This window comes from Panicum virgatum, chromosome 5K, assembly GCF_016808335.1.
Source record: "Panicum virgatum strain AP13 chromosome 5K, P.virgatum_v5, whole genome shotgun sequence".
NCBI lineage: Eukaryota > Viridiplantae > Streptophyta > Magnoliopsida > Poales > Poaceae > Panicum > Panicum virgatum.
The window spans coordinates 24,906,348-24,919,848 of NC_053140.1; positions in this window are offsets into that span (position 1 = coordinate 24,906,348).

Genomic DNA, 13,501 nt, shown 5'->3' on the forward strand with positions numbered 1-13,501 from the left:
ATGAATTTGATCACGCTCTTTGTGACCTTGGAGCCAGCGTCAACATCATGCCCAAGGTAACTTTCGAGAAGCTAAGCTATCCATCAATTTTCCCTACCACTATGTGGGTTCAACTGGCAGATTCCACGATAAGATATCCAGAAGGAGTTGTGGTAAGGTTAATGGTAAAAGTCAAGAATACCTGCATATTAGTGGACTTCGTAGTCCTTGATATGGAAGGAGGTCTTGGAATTCCGCTCATACTTGGGCGACCGTTCCTCAAGGATACAAATGTCAGAATTGATGTGGGAAGAGGAAAAATCAGCCTCCGTATCATGGGAAAGACCATGAAATTCAAGTTCCAGAACAAAAGGGAGGTATTCCTGATTCATGAGGATAGTGAGAAACAAGGGCTATGGGCAGAGCCAGGTTGGGATGATCAAGACTATCACCCCCCCTTCCAAGCTAGCTTGGGAGGATTGGGAGATTCATACTCCACCAACCGAGCCAGTGGAAGACGACCAGAAGATCCCTGACTTCATCGCCAATACAATATGGGAAGATCTAGAAATCATCTATCTAGCATTCGAGGATCCTGTTCCTGCACCGCCTATGCCACCAAAGAAGACCAAGAAGGTGGGCGCAAGAAGAACAAGACGTCATCGACCGCTACTACTTCTCCAGGTACGGACGAACCGACCTCAACCTAATCTGGTATGGAGAAAGGTCCTGCTTTTCGGACCCTAAACCAAGAGATAGCTTGGGGGAGGTTCCCTCTCCTAAGTCAACTGTATCCCTTTATTTGCTTTCAATAAAATTTGATAAAAACAAAACAAAAATTTACTGCTTTATTTCCCTTTTTCATGATGCACGGTAAGAATGTTTTAACTCCTTTTGATGAGTTGAAAGGATGAGTTTTGCTTTGCTCTATCATGTCTGTCGTGCCTAGTTTGAAAAAAATTAAGAGTTCTCTTGAGTTTAAATCTGCTGGTTATGCAAATATCTTGTCAATGAACCTGAAAGTTCCGTGGGTTGCATGTGCTTGATCCAAGTCTAAGTTGTTGTGAGTTTAGATATAGTAAATAAAGTTTTGCAAGTTTGTTCGAGTGATGCTTGAAGTCTGGAGTTGTTTTCGAAAAAAAAATAAAAGGCAAGTTCTCCAGTGATATGCAATGTCCTACCAGAGCCATATGTTATATTCCATGAAAAACCTTTACACATATGCTGCTTGATGTTCTATTGAGTTTTATCAAATTGTGTGACCCTAGTGAGATGCTTTTCATGCTTTCTCGATCATAAGCACGTACACGCCCCATCCATTTGCTATATTCCTACACTGGGAATTGGCATTACCATCCATCCATTCCACATAATAAATGATCCATGTCTTGGTGATCTCTCTCGTAGAACATCCCTGAAATAAAATAAAGTTAGATTATGGTTGCCCCAAAAAGAGAGAAAAGATGGCATGCCAAAGAAGCATGACCAAAAAAAAGAGAGAGAAAGGGGTAACCATGTCTCAAAAAGAGAGAGAGAGAGAGATAGGGATGATTCGAGAGAGAAAAGCCATTGCATCAAGGAGTAAGTCATATCCATCCATACATCCATCCACTCATACACTTGCACCTTTTGATCGAGATTGCATGACTTGTTTCTCCATGGATCCTCTCTTTGACTTTACAATAAATAGAATACAATTGTGCCCTGTTCTTATCCTACCTTGAGCTCCACAAAGGCTTGTAGTAGTAGAAAAAGATCAAAGGCAAACACTGCCCTGGTAAGGAAATACAAGATGAGTGCCTCGAGAGAGTTATCCTGGGAGCTTTGCCATGTTTTCAAAAATCTTTCAAAAGTACCTCCAGATGGATTGCGGATCTATGAACAAGTAAGTACTACTTTATGCACCGTTATAACTCTCAACAGCTCAAGACAAGGAGATAGCTAAAAAGCCCCATGAAGGAGTAAGGTAATTGAGCAAAGGTATGCTAACCGACTTATTTAAGCTTATAGATGAATCTCTTTGCTTCAGACTATGACATGACAGGTAAGGTACGAGTCAAAGTGAATTTTTTGATCAACAACCTGATTTGTCCTACTTTGCTCGGGACGAGCAAAGGACAGCTTGGGGGATCTTGTTGACGCTCACTAACGATCATTTTCAGGCGTCAACTTGATCAGAAAATCATGAGAGTTTCCATTTCTTAAACGCATCCTAATCCAATAAAGTCCCTAAACCACACTTTACCTTTTAGAATATGCAAGTTGTGTTTTCAAGCTAATATGCAGGTTACAAGCACACTTTTGCCCGACATAAAGTCATAGAAATTATTAGAGCACCGATTCAGGCTTAGTTGCACCAAGTGTAGCCCAAGAACCACACCAAAACCCGTCAAGACAAGGCAAACACCAGCATTCAGACAAGAGGAGGCCCAAGACAGCCCGTTGGAAGAAGATGGGGGCGGTTGGTGGCCCGGGCAGGCCGACCGACCTACTTGGTCGGCCAACCTAGCCCGTGGGCTCCATCGCCTCAACTTCGCCACGTGTCATCTCCTCACTGGTTGCGGAAGGCAGTTCTGCAAGGTTCACCCTGTGGCTCCCTGCTTAAATACAAGGGGAGGGGTGGAGAATAGGACACACACACACACCACACACCTCTCATCTCCTCTCTTACATTCCTTGTATAGTCTTTAGGCTTAGTGGAGTTTAGGAGAAGTCTAGGAGTCATCGAGTCGCCGGAGTTGCTCGAGAGTTCTGGTATGGGTTCATCTCTAGCTCTCTCTTGCAATATTCGGTCGTTTGTAATAGAATTAGACTATGGTTACCGATATCTGCTTGAAATATATTCTAAGTTATTGGGTATATGCATCTTGTCATGGTTGTGTTATTATTCAATGCTTGCATTGCATGATCGCCCTGTGCTGGAGATGGTTAGTCTTTCATTCTTAGAACTCTATCAACTGCTCCAGTATTCGTATGATTGCTCTAGTGTGATGTCTGTCCATCCGGAGGGTGGGGGCTCCGCGCGGGACACTAGAGTATCCCTTACTAGTGTAGACATGGAGTCTAGATTAGCTAAGTGTTGCTGGATGTCAACTATACCCATGGTTTGTAGAGGTAGCCGGCAGGTGGTGATAGCCCTGTCCGAGCCCGAGTAATCCTCCACATTCGGTATGGGAGGTAGGAGGAACACAAAGTCGCCGGGGTATACAGGCTCCTCCCGTTGCTCCGATAGCGATCTCCCTGTTGTGTAGTTTAATCTCTAATGAGCTAACCAATGAGAAAGTGTAGATATAGCTAGCCTAGCACAGCTGACTCGAGCTCTGACTTTTACCTTGCTCCCGGCCTAAAGCATCTTTTATCTTTTTTATATATTTTATTTATCCAAGAGGGTAGTTTGTGTGTGTGTCACACTACCTCCTACCATGTTATTATCTTACCCCTGTTTATGCATGAGAATATCCAATCTAGATAGAGTTCACCAACTAATCTATATATCTTCTCACTCACCGCCTTCCCTGCGGAAATATAAATGACACCCCGGTATACTCCCGGGTAAAATGCTACAGCGGTATTCCATGCACTTGCGGATTTATTCGTGGTTTATGAAATACTTCCACCCCAAATTGGCATCTGCGGGCGTCATCGCTGGTGACGTTGGTAGGCGCCAACACTCTTCTCTGCACCCGTAATTTCTTTTGAACATAGGGCACCAACCTCGTCCCTCAAAAATAAACTTTAGTTATAATTTAACTTCCTATCTCTAAGAGAGAATGGGGGGTATGTCCATTTGCCGGGCTGAGGAGTTACTAGGCTTGCAGCTTACCCATAATTCACGGCATATGGCTAGTACTTTCAAACGCTTAACCAACACTACCACACACCGCGGCCTCAGCAATTTAACTGCACAGGCGGGATATAACCATGAATCTCGTAACCAAATCCCATCCGTGGTCCTTATAGTGATTGCATAAAGTAAAAAATCAACTCCTATAAAGCTCGCGAGTGACAGGCAATCACTCGACTTTTACCGGTCCTATTAGCATAGCATCTAATGCGAACTTTGTTTCTAGTATTCAAACAATAGGTACCTAGAAATATGCATCTAAGGTTTTCAATCAACTCCAATAACTTAAATGCACAAATAAATAGAAAACATAAATGGCATAATTTAAAATAATAGGATTATGCACCGGGGCTTGCCTTTAATGGTGTCTATAGAGTTAGTAGGTCTTGGTTCTTCTGAATCTGGATTCAGGACTTCAGTTAGTTCTGCGATGTTGGTTGGACTTCACGTAGTTCACTCTTGGACTTCGGGTTCACGTTCAGGTCTTCTTTATCTTCCGTCATGTTGACTTGGACTTCAAGAGTATCCTCGTCTGGTTCCTGGATGAGTTCATACGTTCCGTCGACTAGTGATATCATTTCTATATGCAATGCAATGATTGGAAATTAGTGAAGGGCTTGAGTATAGCTTTCCTTCACTAAAAGTTGGAATCCAATAAGGTAAATATTAAGACTAGGCTTAATAGTTTTACTTTACTGTGCAATCGTTTATAGAGTAAAAAGTAAGCACAAAGAACTTCATTAAATAACAAAAATTAACTACACTAAGTAGCATGGCTTGAATTCAAAAGAAAGTAAAGGTGGTTCTATTCAGGAACATGGGGTGGGTTGAATTCAAATCTATAACTTGAATTCAAAAAAATTTCAACAACTAGGGTTTTAAACATCAATTCAAAGTCCAAAAGAAAAGATCATGTATATCAATCCAAAACCTGGAGCTTATTCTGACAAAAACAACACTAGTATGTATGAATTAACTCTAGAACTCAAGAATAAATCAAAAACTCAAGCTAAACAATGCAAAAATTATCCCAAAAATTACCATAAACTATTTATGATCAGTAGATCTCATGATAAGGAGATGAGAAAATAACTAGAACATGCTTTAATGAAACAAACAAGAGCATAAGCTAGAAATAAACAAATCACATGAAATAACAAGCAAAAGTCAAGCATTTGGGCTACAAATTTCACACAATACTATACATGGCAAAAGGATGCTATGTTCCAAAAATCAAGCATAACAAAGCTATTGTTAAAAAGATATAAATAAAACACTCATTTGCTAACAATTAATTTAAAGCACACAATATAAAGTTTCAAACAGACTTTAGTAGCCAAAGTTATAGATCTATTTAAGAGGAGCACAACAAAATTAATTTGGCATTTTTCTAATTTTTCTACATTTTTCTAGGATTTTTCAAAGTTCACAAAGTTTAAAAGAAAAGGGACTGACTATTTTGCAGAAAGGACCCTGGAAAGAAAATAAACAAAGCAATCAGGCCCTTATGGCCATGGCCGGCGGCAGGCGAGCTCTGTCCGACCGAAATCCGGCGAGGATGGCTCACCTCCGGCGAGGGCAAGGGGTGGAAAAGGTTCAGTGATTCACCATGAACCGATTTGTTGAAGAAGTTGAAGGCTAAGGTGGAACGAAGGTGGGGCGCCCGTGGAACAGCACGACGGCGTTGATGGCAGGCAGCTGCGGCGGTGCTTTGGTAGGCGAGGAAGGGAGGGGCGTGGCTCCAGAGCTTTGGTGGAAGAAGGGGAAAAGGATGAGCTGCTCGGCTGGGAGGAAGTGGGGCAGAGAGGGGAGCTCGGCTTGTAGTAGGGTAGCGGCGCGGCAGAGCAGTGGTCAATGGAGGTGGGGCGCCGGTGGTGGCGATGCTCCGGTGGGCTAGGGCAGTTGAGGTCAGGCCGGCGAGGTCCAGTGGGAGTTGGAGAACCCGGTCTCGGGGTTAGTTTGGGCGAAGGGAGGCCGAAGGGGCGATGCACCCATAATTTCTTTTGAACATATGGCACCAACCTCGTCCCTCAACAATAAACTTTAGTTATAATTTAACTTTAGCTACCGGGCGTACCGCTGTGGCTTCGTTCAAATCTATTCAAAAGTTATCGAGTTTATCTAGGCTTTGATCTCGGGCGCATCGCTGTTTTCTCGTCTAGATTTATTCACAATTTATCGATATCGGCTAGATTTGTAGGTTTTTCCTATGTTTTTGGCCATTATCACATCTATCCGCTTAGAAACATATTAGATCGGCTGTAGAATTTGCGATAATATCTTGTTATCATAAAGGCTGATTTAGATCTGTTTCGAGCTACATCATCTGAGTTGCACAATCGTTGCTTAGATCTTGTTACACACGTGCAATCAGTTGTTTTAAGATGATTTTGTCATTTTCCTCATCGGCTGAATCTGCCGACGCGCTCGTTTACTATGCATCAGTATTCAATATCCTTTTTTCGTTTTCCATATCGGTAGAGCCTGCCGATACGCTTGTGTGAGAGATATTCGGAATCCCAGCCGATACGCTCTCAAATTTAACTTTATTTTATCCCTTGTCAATTAGGTTAAATTGACTGGCACGCTTGGTTGACTTTCCGGAGCTTGGTGAATACTTGCCCTCGGATTCCAGTGTGTTGATTTTTGCGTCAACACATCTTTTGGCACGCCCGGTGGGACCAGAAGCTTCAACATGACGAGAATTGGCGATGAAATTGAAGTCAATGAAGACAACTACGTCCCTGTTGGCGAGAACATGCTCAAAGAAGATCAACATAAAGAGTATCTTGAAGTTATAGAAAGATACAAGCGTGAATGCCTCAAGTCATATAGCACGACTAGGTCTGGTGATGTGATCAAGAAGTTTGACTTCCCATCTTTCCAGCCATTGACGGAGGCGCAGCGTGAAAACAAGATGGTAGACACGATATCTCAAGCTGTGGCTCAAGCATTCATCAAGAGCGCAACAGTCATGGGCAATACAGTGCACAATGCGGTAGTCAAGACTTTTGCAGAGGGCACATTCCCAAATTGTGTGGGTCCTTGTTATATACAGCCAGATTAGATGAACTATGTTCCTCTAGAGGTGTCAACGGCAGCAGCTTTGTCAGCTCAGAATAGCCAACCAGAAGCGAGTAACAGTCAAGCATCAACGCAAGCTACTGCTGCAACATCGACAGCTCCAACGGCTCCTATCTATTCAACTCCCAAGCCTGCTCCTACAGTTGTGCAGGGAGGATTTGCACCTGTCTAGGCAATACAAACCACCACACATGACATAGGGTATTACACTCCGACGGCGTGAACCTGTCTAAATCTTTGTGTTCCTTGCTCCATCGCGTTCTGATCTCAGCGAGTCCCTGCCTACAATCAATCTCCTTGGGGTATACCTCGGAGAGCTTGCCGGTAAAACACTGACAGGAAGGGAAATCCATGGGCCAAACTGGGATCCGAGGACCCAGCCCCTTGACGGAGAAGTCATTATGAGGGTGGGAGGAGGCAAAGAAGTATGGGCGATACTATATCGGCGATGGCCTTCTAGACACGACCAGCACTCCCATGTCCAGCAGTTGCCCGGCCATAAGCCCACGGCTGCCCACGTCACAGCTCCAGGTGCAGGAACTTTAGGTTATTTTTTATTTATTTATCATTCACTTATGTTGGGGATTGGACCTTCAGGAGAGGCACCCGGAGGTTTCGCCCAGTTCCAAAAAACATCTCCTAACCTGTCTGCAGGGCTCCGACACGGGATGACACACAAGCCCGGAGGTCACTAGGCGCTCGCCAAGGTGCTGCAGGCTGAAAGGGCCACCTTCGGATCGAAGGTGGAGAGCGGCCACATGGTGACGCGAGCTTGGAGATCAAGACCCACGGAGGTTCAAGTGCCCCGAAGGTTTGGGGTCGCAAAGCTAGACACTAGGGCGAAGGGCATTGGTACCTCCGGAGGGGACATGTCTGTGTGAAAAATTGGAACACGTGAGAAGGTCGGATTTGTGCACCTCTCACCTTGTAATTTTACTATGAAACCGGCTGTAAGTGAGTTGTGAATGAGTTGGGGAGGGGTAATTTGGAGATAGCACAAATGTAGCTGAGGGTATAAATAGCCCCTCCCCTCCACTGTGTAACGGGTTGAATTTTTTGGTTATTTGCTAGAGAATTTATTGTCCATTGCCATTGTCATTTACGTTCCATTTATGCTCCCTGTTTGGGCATCTACGAAGCAAAGATCCCAACAACGGCGCTCACCGTTCCAGCACGTAAAACAACCTTCGATGGCCCAACCAAAGAAGAAAGCTCCCGCTGGCACTTCAGGCAACACTCAGACCGGCACTCTCCCCGATGGTCCACCACTCAATAGGCAGACCGAGGAAACCAACCCACAGATCGAAGATGTCACCACAGAGGCTGGCCTTCATGAAGGTCTAGTCGAAGAAGCTGGAACCACCGAAGCTTTGCAAACCCAATCCGTAGAGCTAACAGAAACAGCACTCCAGCTCAAGGCCCTCCAAAAGAAGAAAGAAATCATCGAAGCTCAGCTCGCAACCAGGAAGAGAGCGCTGGACCAGGCAAACAAGCTAGCTGAGGCTAGGCGCAAGCTGGCAGAAATGGAGTCAGAAGTCGAAAACCTGCAGAGAGCCTACCAAGATATGCCCGGAGGTTCCACACAGCAAGAAAACCGCATCATCCATCAAACAATCTTCGCTCATAATCAAGACCAAAGACCACCACCAGTCAATCTTCCATTCGACCAACTTCGCCACTCTCAGTCGCTCTGTGTAGCGGAACCACCCAAAACTACTGGGCCCGGGTGCACTGTTCTTTGTTGCTAAGCAACTCCGACCCAAATTGGCACTCACCGGTAGTTCCTCGAGTGAAGCCTCGATAAAAGCCACGCTATTCCAGGATCAGCAGACAACACTCACACGAAGGTGAGCCCAGAGATTACAACACAGAACATTTCATACATCTCAGAGTGATTGCAGCGGAAAAGAAATTTATTACAAACCATGTTCAAAGTAGTAAAGTTCTACAGAGTTCCATCTACTCAATTATTCAAGTCTCATTGTTCAGTGGAAGCATTAAAAGATAACTTGCGAGATAACGTGACGCATCGATAAAGCCCGTACGAATGCGTCACTCAGCGGGAGGGTGATTAGCACTAGTTGAAGGGCCATCCCACTCAACAGACCAACCCGGAGGCAAGGTACACGGCCAAGTAAGACTTGCAAACAGATCTTCAAAGTTAGTACCTGAAAACAGTGCCACAAGCAAGGCTGAGTATACTAATACTCAGCAAGACTGACCCGTCTCCGGATATATCATAGTCCGATAACTAGACATGCAAGGCTTTTTGGTTTGTGGGGTTTGTTTGCCCAAAATGCCGCTAAGAGTTGATCCTTACTTTCAGGTTTTACCTAGCCAGATTCTAGTTGGATTTAACCATTCTATGTTTGCAACTAACTCTACACAAACATGGTAGAGCAACCATTTAATCAACCAGCAGTATTATCATCATCAAGTTCCACTTGTTACTCTATGTGACCGAAATCATTAAGCAATCTCATGCCGTGAGAGGCGGACGATTCCGAATCGAATTTCAACCTGGCCAGGGAAACCTAGACCACAAGCATGGGGATCGACTTCGCTCCCGCCCACGCTACTCTTCCCCTTTCTTTCCAGTCCGTGCATCCGGAACACCCTCCCCGACTACAGAGTCCGACCACTCTGCACCCGTACGTCGCGACAAAAATATAAACCCTACTTCTATCAAGAGGGTGCGAGATCGTTCCACTCGCCGGTCCAATCAGGTACTTAAGCTTACCGATTACCATATTTCTCGGTATGTGGCTAGTACTTTCAAACGCTTAACGAAATGAGCCACACACCGCGACCTTAGCCATTTTTGACTACACCAGCGGGGTATCACGACTACACAACCCCGCCCGTTGTCCTTATATTTCAGCAGGAATTAAAGGCAGTACAATTCCTATTCGCTCGCGAGAGGCAGGAAACCACTCGACTTCTACCGTACCTATTTAGCATGGCAACTAGTCGATAAAAAGATCCGGTAGCATATATAGGTTCCTAGGGACCATGCATCTAAGGTTTTCGATCAACTCCTAGAAAACTTAAATGCTGAAAACAAAATATTACAAAACATTAATAAAAAGATAGCTGAATGATAATTCGGAAATAGTGGGATTATGCTCCGGGGCATGCCTTCCTGGGCACTGTCAGGCAGAAAAGCTTCTGGGGCTTGGCCCAGGTCTTGAGACAAGTTAGCACAATTCAGATTGAGCTCCTGATCCACACGAGAGTCCGCGGGCACCAGCTCGTAGTCACCGTCCGCGAGATTAACCGTTTCTATATGCAATGCAAGATTATGAGTCACTCATGGATAACGATTCCTTTCCTTCACGATAAAGTTGTAGTTCAACAAAGTTAAATTTAGTGATGATTTTACTTTTCATTTCATGGGCAGTCGTTTATAGAGTAGTAAACATAACTACGTTTCTTCATGAATGAGTGGGGGTTTTGGTTTTCATTTTCAATTTCAACACATAGCAGGCTTTCATTATTTCATAACAACAAAACTACTAACGAGCTAGTGATGAAAAACTCAAGTAACACAGATCCAAACTTAAGCATTCATGGTATAAATTTCAGCATCTACCATAGAGCACAAACTATAACTATTCATGAAAAAGGATTACTCTAGTTGCTTCATCTTTTTGTACAGAATGTTCAACATGGGTTCTGGTGCTAAACATTTTATGGGAGCAACTTAAAAGCATATACTCAGCACTGAAATGTTTCCAGATTTTATACGCTTATACAGCAGAGGTGATAAAAAGAATAAAAACAGCAAGCCATTAACCAAGATTAATTCTACAGAAAGTTTTACTAAGGATTTGGTTCTCAAATTTTTACCAGAGACTATTAATGAGCTAAACATACTTCAGAAAAATTTTCAAGATTTAACTCAGAATGATAAATTATTTATGCAGTTAACTTAGCATGAGTTAGCATAAATTTCTCAAGGTGCATTTGATCAGAACTGTATATGAACTTTTTATTAAAGATAGAACATACTCTAAACAAGATCGTGCCCAAAACTCATGATCAGAAACATTGTGGATTACTCAGAACAAAAATAGTAAATCTAGCCCTAAGATGCTAAGCATGTTTATTCATCAAAGCAAAACTCAGTAACTGCAGCTCAAAATTTTTAGACAGGAATACAGAGCTAAAAAGAGACTCCATAAATAAATATAGATTTTTCTGAGCATAAGAACTATATATGAAGAATTAAGTTGATTAAACAAGCATAAATCATGGTATATAGGAATTGAACTCTAATAAATCTGAAATTTAGGGATTAGCAGGGATTCAGTGGCACATGCATGTAGTAAAAATTTCAGAGCAAGTTCATGTGCTTATTTTCCAGAATTAAATCGAGAAAGATAACAACAGATTAGAGAATCTTGATTGTTCCAATATGATAACTGTTTTGGTTGGGTGCCATCTTTTTACTGTGATATTAAAATTCCATTAGTGATTTTCTTAATTGTTCCAAAAATCAAGGTCATTTGATGAGCAGAACTTCATGAACATGCATAAGGTGGTTTTCTTATTCTTTTTCCCCAATTAAAATTGGTTGGGTTTCTGCAGATGTGACTGTTACAAAATTTGTAGATTTTGTCACAAGGATTCCAGATCAGTTGAGTTTATATTTTCTAATTTTTCTGTGATTTGTTTCGTATTTTAGAAGTTCACTGATATACACTGGAATACTTGCAGAAACACCCTTGAACGAAAAAAAGAATTTACAACCGGGTCCTTCGCCGGCCTTCTCCGCCGTGGCATCTTGCCGGTGGTGTTCTGCGATGCAGGGCTTACTGGGGCTGCCACGGGGAGGCGCGTGGGAGAGAAGGGATCGAGGAACACCTACCCTGGTCGACGTTCGAGTGTTTGGTGCACGGGTTCGAGCTCGTCGGCGTTGATGGTGGGTCGGTTGTTCGTTTCGCCGGCGCTGGAGGTGAAGGAGGGCTCGGGGTAGGGGAACAGGGTGCGCACGAGCACGGCGGGAGCTTGTGGATGCTCTTGGGGTAGCTGTCGGGCTTGGTCTCCTTCGGAGCTGGCCGGTCCGCGGTGAGCCCGAGCTCGCCGGCGGCGGGGCAAAAGGGGAACGGCGTCGGGAGGAGGTTTGGGTTCGATTCCGCGCGCGTGGAGCTTAACTAGGAGGTGGTGAAGCTGCTGCGGTGGTCGGAGGGGGCAATGTAGGGCTGGGTTAGCCGGTCCGCGCGAGCTGGATCTTGGCGGCCATGGCGGAGCGGCAGAGGGAGGAAGAAGGAGGAGAAGGGGGGCGACGGTGGAGTTCTGGGGTCTTTATAGGCCAAGGAGATCCTGGGCGAGGGATATAGCTACTAGGGGCGGTCGATTTGGCCCTGGGCGAGTCGACGGCGAGCGAGCGGAGCGGCAGCGGCGCGGCGCATGGCGGGGGGTGTCGTGGCGGCTCGGGGAGCGGCCTGGGACGCGTGTGGGCGTGGGAGGGCGCCAAGGGGCGGGCCAGGTGGCGCTGGGGGTTTTCCCTGGGTCCATTTGGCCGCGGGCACGCGGTGGACGAAGTCCACCGGCGGCGTACGGCGGGCGGCGCGAACAGAGCAGGCCGGGGGAGAGAGAGATGGAGATAAGGGCATATTTGTGATTTCTGAAAATCCAGGGACCCCTCGGTAATCTAAAAATATCTTCTATTTAGAGGGCTCAAATGAAAAAGTCTTGAATACCACTTTTGCATAGCTTTTCAAGATCTACAACTTTCGTGTTATGCAAATTTTTATTTGAAACTCACATTTTGAACTATTGGTACATTTGCAAATTTGCACAAAAGGACTTTAGTTTTATTCAGTTTTTGACTTGATTTTGGCTGAAGTTCAATTGAGCACATGTCAATTGAAACACCTCTCATGAGCCAACTAAAATTTTGTGCACAACTTTGAATTAAATTTTGAGTAGCTTTTCACTCCTTTTTCTTTTTCCTTTAATTTCTTTTATATGATTTGTCTTTTATTTGCCCCTTTCTCTTTGAATTAATTTCCCAAATTTTTCTTTTTAGTTTAACTAATGTACATTGATTGGATTTAAATGTACTGACACCAGAGGTGTCACAACCTACCCCCCTTAAAAAGAATCTCGCCCCGAGATTGGATGATTGAATTGAGGTAGGGAAAATGATATACCTGAGGTGGAGCTAAGAAAACCCGGATAATGTCGATTAAGATAATCTTCCGTCTCCCAGGTGGCTTCTTCTTCAGTGTGATGAGACCACTGAATTTTATACATTTTTACCACCTTTCGACGAGTACCTCTCTCTTTTTGATCCAGAATTCTGAGTGGATATTCGGTATATGAGAGATCAGGCTCCACTAAAATTTCTTGTTGATCAATGATTTCCGTAGGAACTCGAACACATTTCTTGAGTTGGGATATGTGGAAAACATTATGGACGGCGGCGAGCCGTGAAGGAAGTCGCAAACGATAAGCCACGGGTCCACATTCTTCAATGATTTCATATGGCCCGACATAGCGAGGTGCTAGCTTACCCCTGACTCCGAAACGTTGAACGCCTCGAGTTGGGGACACCCGTAAATAGACGTGGTTACCAACCATGAACTT